Source organism: Schistocerca gregaria, chromosome X, assembly GCF_023897955.1.
Source record: "Schistocerca gregaria isolate iqSchGreg1 chromosome X, iqSchGreg1.2, whole genome shotgun sequence".
Lineage (NCBI taxonomy): Eukaryota > Metazoa > Arthropoda > Insecta > Orthoptera > Acrididae > Schistocerca > Schistocerca gregaria.
This window is the reverse complement of record NC_064931.1, coordinates 257,575,622-257,587,713: the sequence shown is the minus strand read 5'-3', so window position 1 is coordinate 257,587,713 and position 12,092 is coordinate 257,575,622.

The window sequence follows — 12,092 nt, the reverse complement described above, 5'->3', positions numbered from 1 at the left end:
ACGTGGCTTCTTTGTACCTCTGTAACAGCTATCGACATCATGGTAACCACGAGTAATTACTGTTTAAAACTCTTTGCGTTAAAATTAGCCTGGTCCAAAATTACTTCTATACAGAGGGACTGCAGTTCGTAACTCCCATATGTAATTTCCGTCTTAACCTCGTGTCGGGAACGCAATAGATAATGGAAAGCAACGTTCTTATATTTTAATTTATATCTTAAATCCCCTCCCCATGAACCATGGACCTTGCCGTTGGTGGGGAGGCTTGCGTGCCTCAGCAATACAGATGGCCGTACCGTAGGTGCAACCATAACGGAGGGGTATCTGTTGAGAGGCCAGACAAACGTATGGTTCCTGAAGAGGGGCAGCAGCCTCTTCAGTAGTTGCGGGGGCATCAGTCTGGATGATTGACTGATCTGGCCTTGTAGCAATAACCAAAACGGCCTTGCTGTGCTGGTACTGCGAACGGCTGAAAGCAAGGGGAAAATACAGCCGTAATTTTTCCCGAGGGCATGCAGCTTTACTCTATGGTTAAATGATGATGGCGTCCTCTTGGGTAAAATATTCCGGAGGTAAAATAGTCCCCCATTCGGATCTCCGGGCGCGGACTACTCAAGAGGACGTTGTTATCAGGAGAAAGAAAACTGGCGTTCCACGGATCAGTGCGTGGAATGTCAGATCCCTTAATCGGGCAGGTAGGTTAGAAAATTTAAAAAGGGAAATGGATAGGTTAAAGTTAGATATAGTGGGAATTAGTGAAGTTCGGTGGCAGGAGGAACAAGACTTTTGGTCAGGTGAATACAGGGTTATAAATACAAAATGAAATAGGGGTAATGCAGGAGTAGGTTTAATAATGAATAGGAAAATAGGAATGCGGGTAAGCTACTACAAACAACATAGTGAACGCATTATTGTGGCCAAGATAGATACGAAGCCCACACCTACTACAGTAGTACAAGTTTATATGCCAACTAGCTCTGCAGTGATGAAGAAATTGATGAAATTTATGATGAGATAAAAGAAATAATTCAGATAGTGAAGGGAGACGAAAATTTAATAGTCATGGGTGACTGGAATTCGAGTGTAGGAAAAGGGAGAGAAGGAAACGTAGTAGGTGAATATGGATTACGGCTAAGAAATGAAAGAGGAAGCCGCCTGGTAGAATGTTGCACAAAGCGTAATTTAATCATAGCTAACACGTGGTTCAAGAATCATGAAATAAGGTTGTGTACATAGAAGAACCCTGGAGATACTAGAAGATTTCAGATAAATTATATAATGGTAAGACAGAGATTTAGGAACCAAGTTTTAAATTGTAAGACATTTCCAGAGGCAGATGTGGACTCTGACTACAATCTATTGGTTATGAACTACAGATTAAAATTGAAGAAACTGCTAAAAGGTGGGAATTTAAGGATATGGGATCTGGATTAGCTGACTAAACCAGAGGTTGTACAGAGTTTCAGGGAGAGCATAAGGGAACAATTGAAAGCAGTGGCGGAAAGAAGTACAGTAGAAGAAGAATGGGTAGCTTTGAGGGACGAAGTAGTGAAGGCAGCAGAGGATCAAGTAGGTAAAAAGACGAGGGCTGCTAGAAATCCTTGGGTAACAGAAGAAATATTGAATTTAATTGATGAAAGGAGAAAATATAAAAATGCATTAAATGAAGCAGGCAAAAAGGAATACAAACGTCTCAAAAATGAGAACGACAGGAAGTGCAAAATGGCTAAGCAGGGATGGCTAGAGGACAAATGTAGGGATGTAGAGGCTTATCTCACTAGTGGTAAAATAGACACTGCCTACAGGAAAATTAAAGAGACCTTTGGAGAAAAGAGAGCCACTTGGATGAATATCAAGAGCTCAGATGGAAACCCAGTTTTAACCAAAGAAGGGAAAGCAGAAAGATGGAAGGAGTATATAGAGGGTCTATACAAGGGCGATGTACTTGATGACAATATTATAGAAATGGAAGAAAATGTAGATGAAGATGAAATAGGAGATGCGATACTTCGTGAAGAGTTTGACAGAGCATTGAAAGACCTGAGTCGAAACAACGCCCCGGGAGTAGACAACATTCCATCAGAACTACTGACAGCCTTAGGAGAGCCAGTCCTGACAAACCTCTACCATCTGGTGAGCAAGATGTATGAGACAGGCGAAATACCCTCAGACTTCAATAAGAATATAATAATTCCAATCCCAAAGAAAGCAGGTGTTGACAGATGTGAAAATTACCGAACTATCAGTTTAATAAGTCACAGCTGCAAAATACTAACGCGAATTCTGTACAGACGAATGGAAAAACTGGTAGAAGCGGACCTCGGGGATCAGTTTGGATTCCGTAGAAATATTGGAACACGTGAGGCAATACTGACCTTACGACTTATATTAGAATTAAGATTAAAGAAAGGCAAAAACCTAAGTTTCTAGAATTTGTAGACTTAGAGAAAGCTTTTGGCAATGTTGACTGGAACCTCTCTTTCAAATTCTGAAGGTGACAGAGGTAAAATACAGGGAGTGAAAGGCTATTTACAATTTGTACAGAAACCAGATGGCAGTTATAAGAGTCGAGGGACATGAAAGGGAAGCAGTGGTTGGGAAGGGAGTGAGACAGGGTTGTAGCCTCTCCCCAATGTTGTTCAATCTGTATATTGAGCAAGCAGTAAAGGAAACAAAAGAAAAATTTGGAGTAGGTATCAAAATCAATGGAGAAGAAATAAAAACTTTGAGGTTCGCCGATGACATTGTAATTCTGTCAGAGACAGCAAAGGACTTGGAAAAGCAGTTGAACGGAATGGATAGTGTCTGGAAAGGAGGATATAAGATGAAAATCAACAAAAGCAAAACGAGGATCATGGAATGTAGTCGAATTAAGTCGGGTGATGCTGAGGAAATTAGATTATGAAATAAGACAATTAAAGTAGTAAAGGAGTTTTGCTATTTAGGGAGCAAAATAACTGATGATGGTCGAAGTAGAGAGGATATAAAATGTAGACTGGCAATGGCAAGGAAAGCGTTTCTGAAGAAGAGAAATTTGTTAACATCGAGTATTGATTTAAGTGTCAGGAAGTCGTTTCTGAAAGTATTTGTATGGAGTGTAGCCATGTATGGAAGTGAAACATGGACGATAAATAGTTTGGACAAGAAGAGAATAGAAGCTTTCGAAATGTGGTGCCACAGAAGAATGCTGAAGATTAGATGGGTAGATCACATAACTAATGAGGAGGTACTGAATAGAATTGAGGAGAAGAGGAGTTTGTGGCACAACTTGACGAGGAGGGGGGACCGGTTGGTAGGACATGTTTTGAGGCATCAAGGGATCACAAATTTAGCATTGGAGGGCAGCGTGGAGGGTAAAAATCGTAGAGGGAGACCAAGAGATGAATACACTAATCAGATTCAGAAGGATGTATGTTGCAGTAGGTACTGGGAGATGAAGAAAGTTGCACAGGATATGGTAGCATGGAGAGCTGCATCAAACCATTCTCAAGACTGAAGACAACAACAACAACAACAACAACAACAACATATCTTAAATTCCTAGCAAAATAAAGGTAGTATCTCAAATGGAACCATTTTTCGTGTATTTTTTCTGTATCTTGGATACAATTCGTATTCAAACCACATCCACGCAGCCTAGGATATTGTACGGGGAATTCAGAAAGGCCCTGCGCCCGTTGGTTCCTTGCAGTTAAACTGCACCCAAGCGCTTTCACAGTCGGTAATGAGAAATAAGATCTACGAGGATCGTTAACAGTGGAGGTGTGTGTCTCTCGAGATTGCGCCAACGCAGCGGTATTGCGTTACGCGAGCGCCAGCGGACACCTGTAGCTCGTCTGACCTGGATTGCACAGCCGGCGGGCGCCGGCTCTCCCGTCGATACGCCAGAGAATTGGATTCCGGCTGACTTTCATGGCAGACGTCACGGTATCGAGATTCTTAAAACACATACCAATTGCTCACAGCCGCTGTGTTTGTAATTTTTCCACGACACTTCTCGAGTAGTGATATTTGTGTGGAAAATAGTCCGTGTAGCAGGGATGGGAAAAGCCGTCCGATTATAGCAGGTGTTTTTCACTTTTTGCTGATAAGAGATTAAAAAGAAAAAAGAAATGTCAATTAGCCACAACACCAGTGCTAAAATTTTTCGTTTTTAACTAAACCTTTTTTAACAAGAGGAGTAATTTTTATTCGTAAAATTTGCATTGGTTTGAAATATTGAGTTATTATGGAAAATGAGAAAAGCGAACAGTGTCGTTTTAATAACAATGCTGATAAAAACGAGCAACAAAGGCATTGCGTACGAATTGGTACAGTATTGCTGAGACAATAATGTCCCTGTTGCTGTGTGTCGTGGCTTAAGGTAAACGTGTACGCGCAGTGTATAACAAGACTTGCCTCAGAATGGTCGATACTGTAGTTTCTCACTGTCGTTGTATTACAGAATGCCACCGATCCTAGTCAGGGAATATTTTTACCGATTGGGGTAGCAATCAGGTAAATTCCTGTGTTTGCTTCAAAAGATTAAATTTTTATCTGCCGTTTCTGTAAAATAACAGAAGAGGAAGGAAATTAAGGTAACAATAGTAAATTAAAAACTTAACAATATTTCATCCCCAGTGTACAATAAAAACAGAAAGTAACTCATCTGCTGTCATTGTCTATATAATATGCCTTTATCCCCTTGAAAATAGACAAATTAACACCAACAGCAGAGTTCAATTTCACTTTCCATCCTTCAGCAATGACTATTCGTAATGCCAAAATAGTGGTAGGATTCCCGATTACAACATGCTTTCTCAGCATAGTTAGAAAAAATTAGAATCAGTTCGAGAATATTGGTTGTTTCTTTCTTAATTCAACCATTTATCACATTTAGAGAAAAAGCAGCGAACATTGGACCAACTAAGTTTTCTTTTGTTTGCCTATTTAATGTTTAATTTTGATTTTCTGTGTCTTGAAACTGAGAGAATCAAGATTTTTCAGTCTGTGTTCGCTTCCTACGTCTACTACAGGAAATAACAGGAATTCAAACCGAAAGTCGGTTATTTCAAAAGCCATCTATTTTGAGTAGGTTTAACAGTCAGGTTAAACTGGCTTGGAAAACAATTGACATAACCGAAAACCAATTGTTTCAGCTGTAACCGCACGTTATTTCCGACAGGCAGCCAGAAATCGAATTATAATACGTATACTGAACAAGCAGCTAAGGAGCCAAGGAGAAATTTGGGAAGTTCACCGGGAGGAGAGAAAAGCTATGTGTGCACGGTAACATTATACACTGAAGAGCCAAAGAAACTCGTACACCTGCCTAATATCGTGCAGAGACCCCGCGAGCACACAGATGTGCCGCAACACGACGTGGCAGGAACTCGACTAATGTCTAAATTAGTGCTGGAGGGAACTGACACCAGAAACCCTGCAGGGCTGTCCATAAATCTGAAAGGGTACAAGGGGGTGAAGATCTGTTCTGCACAGCACGTCGAAAGGCGTCTCAGATACAGTCAATAATGAAACTTCCTGTCAGATTAAAACTGTGTGCCGGACCGAGACTCGAACTCGGTCTGGCACACAGTTTTAATCTGACAGGAAGTTTCATATCAGCGCACACTCCGCTGCAGAGTGAAAATCTCATTCATACGGTCAATAATGTCCATATTTCGGGAGTTTTGTGGTCAGCGGAGGTGTTTAAACTCAGAAGAGTGTTCCTGAAGGCACTCGGTAGCAATTCTGGACGTGTGGCATGTCGCATTGTCCTGCTGCAATTGCCCAAGTCCATCGGAATGCACAATGGAGATGAATGGATGCAGGTGACCAGGCAGGATGCTTACGTACGTGTCACTTGTCGGTCGTATCTGGACATATCAAGGATGCCATATCACTCCAGCTGCACATGCCCCACGCCATTACAGAGCCTCCACCAGCTGGAACAGTCCCATGCTGACATGCAAGATCCATGGCTTCATGAGGTTCTCTCCAAACCCGTATGCGTCCAACCACTCGATACAATCTGAAACGAGACTTCTCCGTCCAGGCAACACGTTTCCAGTTATCAATAGTCCAATTTCGGTGTTGACGGGCGCAAAATATGGTTGAAATGGCTCTGAGCACTATGGGACATAAGTTCTAGGGGACTGATGACCTCAGATGTTAAGTCCCGCAGTGCTTAGAGCCACTTGAACCATTTTGTAAATACATCTAAAACTTACAATGGTATTGCAGTGCACCATAAGCATGTCATTCGCATTTTAAGTAGATATTCCATTACGTTTATCGATAATGAGAAGTCTAGTTCTATTAAATACACTATCCCTAGACGCACTAGAAGCCGATAGGTATAAATAGAACTTCTCGTGCCACTTTTGACAGTCTGATTTCCACCACTCCAAGAGCGACTGTCACACCGGTTTTCCAACCAACAGATACGTGGGAACTTTGTCGATAGTTTCCTACTCCTCCGCCCAAATCGTGGACGCGTTTGAAAGCGTCGATGCTGAGGCTTCGCCCTCTGTATAGTATCCTGCAAATAATAAAACATCCCTCCATGGGGGCTAAATCGATTATATCGCGTAGCCACTAATAAATTGGGTACATTTTTGATCTAAATTGACGTCTTTTCACTATTACGCGATCAACCTTTCAGTACGTCAGTACTAATAAAATATTTACTTAGCTAACTTTAAGTGTAGCACATATGGGAGTTCTGCGGTATGGACTTTCTTTCCCTCAGTTATCGAGAGTTGCTTCAGATGACGCGCCGATGGCACAAGAAATAATGCAAGCAAATGCACTGGCTTTGTTCCCAGTGCTTTAGTCCAGAGATTCTGAGCTCGCTGTCAGTAGTGCTATTCCCTCCAAATGACTGACAATGCTGGGGTACGCCGTCTACCTCAAACACAATCTCTTATCCAGTTCCCGGTGCTTAAAGCGTTTAACCAAAATTTTAAATTTAATTTGTTTATAAATGGGTCTTTTACGTATATGGGAGTGCATACGTGACTGTCCGCCATATTCTTGGCACAGTGTTCCTGTAGCTGGTATTCCCATGGCCCGCACAGTGGAGCGTCGGACAACTGTCAACTTCCATAGCCTAGGCAGCCTCTTGAAATGATTCGAGAACTTGAATTAATTTCTCAGCCGCCTGGTAATCCCAGTTCTCAAACAAGTATATTTTCCCGAATTCACGTAAAATCTTAACAATTTCTTCGTGCACGTACACATGGATTTTAGAATGACATGCAAAGTATTCCAGCGAGTCTCAACATGTTGCTTACACGGTGAACTGCAACCGCAGGTCTTTCACATGGCCACTCCTTTTTAAACAAGTTACGACATGACATCTCGTGGAAATCGGGTTTTCTGCCGGATATCAGCGTCTTCCAAACACGGGCGCGGACGGAATAGAGAACACCTAGAGCGGCAGGATAGCGCGGCTCGCGGGCGCGGACTGACTAGGGAACGGCAGACAGAACACCAGGCACCGGGCAGGCATAAGTATGCGACCCGGTCCTGCAAGGGAGGAATCCTACGGCTGGCGTTGCACCTCCCTCGGGACTTCCCGTCGGACGACCTTCACCGAGTCTCGAACATTCCAACTGTTAGAGAGAGGTTTCGCCAGGCTGCACGACTCTTCTACGACAAGACCATGCAGTCAACAAATCCGCTCCTCCGAGCACTAGGCCACCGTGTGCAGCGTCTCAACGCCACCAGATGGCCACACCTGCTTCGCGACCGATAAGTTGCAAGCACGCCAGGAACGCCGTCCCAGCAGACTGAAAGGACATAAACACAACGAAAGGACAACCCACACACACCGCCAGCTTGGAGGAATAGCCAACCAGCTTAGACTCCACCGAACAACAGAGACCAATCTGTCTCTGTCAGGCTGAAGCAAGCAAGCAAGGGAGGAAGCCACTGCGGCCGGCCCAGGAGACTACAAGCGAGCCCGGCCGCAGCACCGGACTGACCCAGCTAACGGACACGCAGCACATAGGTAACGATGCACGATACCTCACGCTAACCGACCTCACCTTGCATGCTCTATCGCAGCTAGCAAGCCGCTACTGCCCTTACTACCCGTCCTACTGTCGCAGAGGGTTTTTTCCCTTGGCGCTGGCCTTGGCACTTTTTTCCCTCTGCCCTTACAACCGCTACCCTTCGATCGCTTTCGACCACTTCTATCTCCTGATGGACCATGTAAATGAGTAGTCTTACCCAGACGCATGGACAACATCACAGCCTGCATCCTGTGACGCCTGATTCAAAACTAACATGCTTACGGAGGTGACAGTAGAACTTTTGGTTTGGTCACCACGTTGGTGCAGGCGTGGAGGGGCCCCATCCTATAAAAAAAAGCAAGCAGCCAGTCTCAGGGAACACCTGATGAAAACGTCAAGTAATGACGTCGAAATATCGTGTTTGGAAGACGCTGATATCCGGCAGAAAACCCGATTTCCACGAGATGTCATCAAATCGCCGTGAAAGTTTAAGAAATTACAAGTTACGACATTTTTGTTGCTTCCAATGATCCGCAAACAGTACGACCATATTCCTGCAACCGTATATCCTCAAGAACAGTGCTAAGGGAGTGGCTATTGCACGAAATGTGACAATGCCTTTTTTACATTTGCCCCTTGATCGGTAACTAAAGTAGGCCTCGACAGAGATTTGTAAATATCCCTAACCTAGTCAAGGTAGTTTAAATTTCCTCCAGTATCTCTGAAGCACTTTTCTCACACGGATAATCGACAAAAAAAGGACCTGATTTTTCCACGGCAACTCTCGCGACATTTGGTGCGTAGTAAGAGTAAAATAATGCGTTTTTGTTTACTCGTCTTTCCGCGTACCGCATGTACATGCGCAGGCTCCATCCTCCATATCGAGCAACATTTGGGGAACATAGTCACACGGTATGCTTCTATTTTTTTTATTACGAGAAATTGTTGAATGGTGAGGAAACACGTCTCTGGCACTACAGTATTTTGCTACTGTTCTATTTCTGTTAGTGTCTGTGCAAGATCTTGATACCGTTTTCCTGCAGCTGTGCTGAACTGTCGTAGATCTGCTGCACTCATTCTTCCACACTACTCCATCACAATGGATTTTGCTAACTCCGGAAAGTTGCTTTTGCTGCTGACCTGATTACTAGAAGCAGCTTTCCAGATATTAAAATGCGCCTGTACATTAATGGAGACGCGGCCTTGACGCCTTCAGCCCCAGTTCTTGGAACAAACATATCCAGCCTCATTATCTGGGCACACACTTTCGGATTTCTGCAGCAATGAGCCAGGCTACGTTCAGAAAATCCGTGAATTTTCCCGTGGTTTTGAGGTAACGCAAGTTCTAGTTGTTTCCAGCAAGGCTAAGATGTGGACCACTGACCACATCAAAAAACTTATAAAAATGTACTGCAGAAGACCTCGTTTCCTGGAAAATTAAACAGGAGTATTAACTACATCATATTCCGCATGCCACCTAATGGTGTGTGACAGAGGGTACTTTCGGTACCACTATCTCATCCCTCCGACCCTGTTCCACTCGCGAATGGTGCGTGGAAAGAATGATTGTCGGTAAGCCTCTGTATTGGCTCTAATTTCTCGAATTTTCTCCTCGTGGTCAATACGCGAGACGTATGTGAGGGGAGGTAATATGCTGACAGACTCCTCCTGAAAAGTGCTGTCCCGAAATTTCAATAGTAAATCTCTCCGTGATACACAACGCCTCTCTTGTAACGTCTGCCAATGCAGTTTGTTTAGCATTTCCGTAACGCCCTCTCGCCAGCTAAACGATCCTGTGACAAAACGCGCTTCGTTGGATCTTCGTTAGATCCTCTCTATCTCCTCTATCAGTCCTACCTGTTAGAGATCTCAGATAGATGAACAACACTCAAGAATCGGGCGAACAAGCGCCTTATCCACTTCTTTCGCGGATGAGTTATATTTCCTTAAGTTTCTTCCTCTGAATATGAGTCTGGGATCTGCTTTTCTTACTATCTGTTCTATGTGGTTATTCCACTTAATGTCGCTCTGGATAGTTACGCCAAGATATTTTACGGCAGACGCTGTCTCCACCTGTTTGTCATCAATAGTGTAGCTGTAGAGTAGTGGATTTCTTTCCCTATGTATGGGCGTTATGTTACATTTATTACGTTCAGGGTCAACTGCCAGAGACTGCACCATTCATAAATTCTCTGCAGATCGTTCTGCAAATTCTTACTAACTTCTGGCGTTGCTGCTATGGTATGGACATCTGCATCGTCTGGGAATAGCCTTAAAGAGCATCCGAAGCTTTCTACTAGATCACTGATATATATTGTAAACAACAACGGTCCTATCACACTTCCCTGTGGTACTTCGAATATTACCTTTACATCTGTCGAGTTTGTTCCGTTAAGAGCGACTTGTTGAGTTCTATCTGCAAGAAAGTCTTGAATTCAATCGCAAGTCCGCTCCGATACTCCGTAAGCTCGTATTATTTTCATTGAGCGGCAATGCGGGACGGTGTCAAATGCCTTACTGAAATCAAGGAATACGGCATCAACCTGAGCGCCGCCGTCCACTGCGCTGTAGATCTCATGGAGGAACAGAGCGAGCTGAGTTGGGCAGGACCTCTGCTCTCGAAATTCATGTTGATTTATATAGAGGAAATGTTCATTTTCCAAAAACCGTCATAATATTGAGCATAAAACATGTTCCATAATTCTACAACAGATTAACGTCAACGGTGTATCTCTATTATTATGTAGATCTGCCTTACAGCCTTTCTTAAAAACGGGAATGACCTGCGCTTTTTTTTTCAGTCGTTAGGTACCTTTCGTAGCTCAAGCGATCTACGTTTATATGAACAAGAATGTGAAAAATATGGCTTATGAAGAGATAATTAAAACATTTCCAGCCGACGCTCCGTCTGTGGACCAAAGTGTGATAAAAATTTAGGGGGCCTGAGAAAAAGAAGCGGAAAAATGAAGAATGAATTGTACAAGACGATAAAATTTGCTTGTACTATGTTGATCATTGTATTACACATTACTGTGCTGCATCCAATATTTTACATCACAAAATTTTTACAAAAGGTTAAGAATGTCCTCTTTCTAGCATATCAAGCCACGATTCACAGAGCAGTGCCGACGATTCAGAAAGCAAATCCGCTCGCGTGTGGCAAGTTATCCCCGCCTCCCCAGCACTGGTCGGCTATGTACAAGGCGAGCCGCATCGCGGCCCTCCAACTCTGCTCGCGGTAAAGGTGAGCTCGACCACCCGCCGTGCGGGCAACAGAACGAAGCACACCGCATTCCCGGTCGTTGTCGATGTACCGACCTTGGAGCCGCCACCTTTCAACCAGGTAGCTCTTCAATTTGCATCACGAAGCTGAGTGCACCCCAGGCCGTTCCTCCGACCAGGGACAAATCCCTGGCAGATCATTTGGTGAACTGGGCAGCCACGGCTGTAGAAATTCATTTGAATAATAAATAACCGGAACAACCGCCGTGAGAAGACGTATTTATCTCTCACTAGTTTCGTGACTATGAAGTCACATCTTCAGTCAGATGCTTTAAAGAAGATAGGGTAGCAGTATGAAAATTTTTTAAGTACATTGTAAATGATAAAGGAAAGACCACAGCTTTTTTTTTTATAGACACGGAAGCCGCCCTTTAATTAAACGTGGATGTCCCCTATCCTCATGTTCATCATAGCGTAAAAATGCTATTGTCAACAACATGACAGTAGACTACATGCAAGATGTAACATAGAACAACCAGGGACACTAAGAATCCCAACAAGTTACACTCCTGGAAATGGAAAAAAGAACACGTTGACACCGGTGTGTCAGACCCACCATACTTGCTCCGGACACTGCGAGAGGGCTGTACAAGCAATGATCACACGCACGGCACAGCGGACACACCAGGAACCGCGGTGTTGGCCGTCGAATGGCGCTAGCTGCGCAGCATTTGTGCACCGCCGCCGTCAGTGTCAGCCAGTTTGCCGTGGCATACGGAGCTCCATCGCAGTCTTTAACACTGGTAGCATGCCGCGACAGCGTGGACGTGAACCGTATGTGCAGTTGACGGACTTTGAGCGAGGGCGTATAGT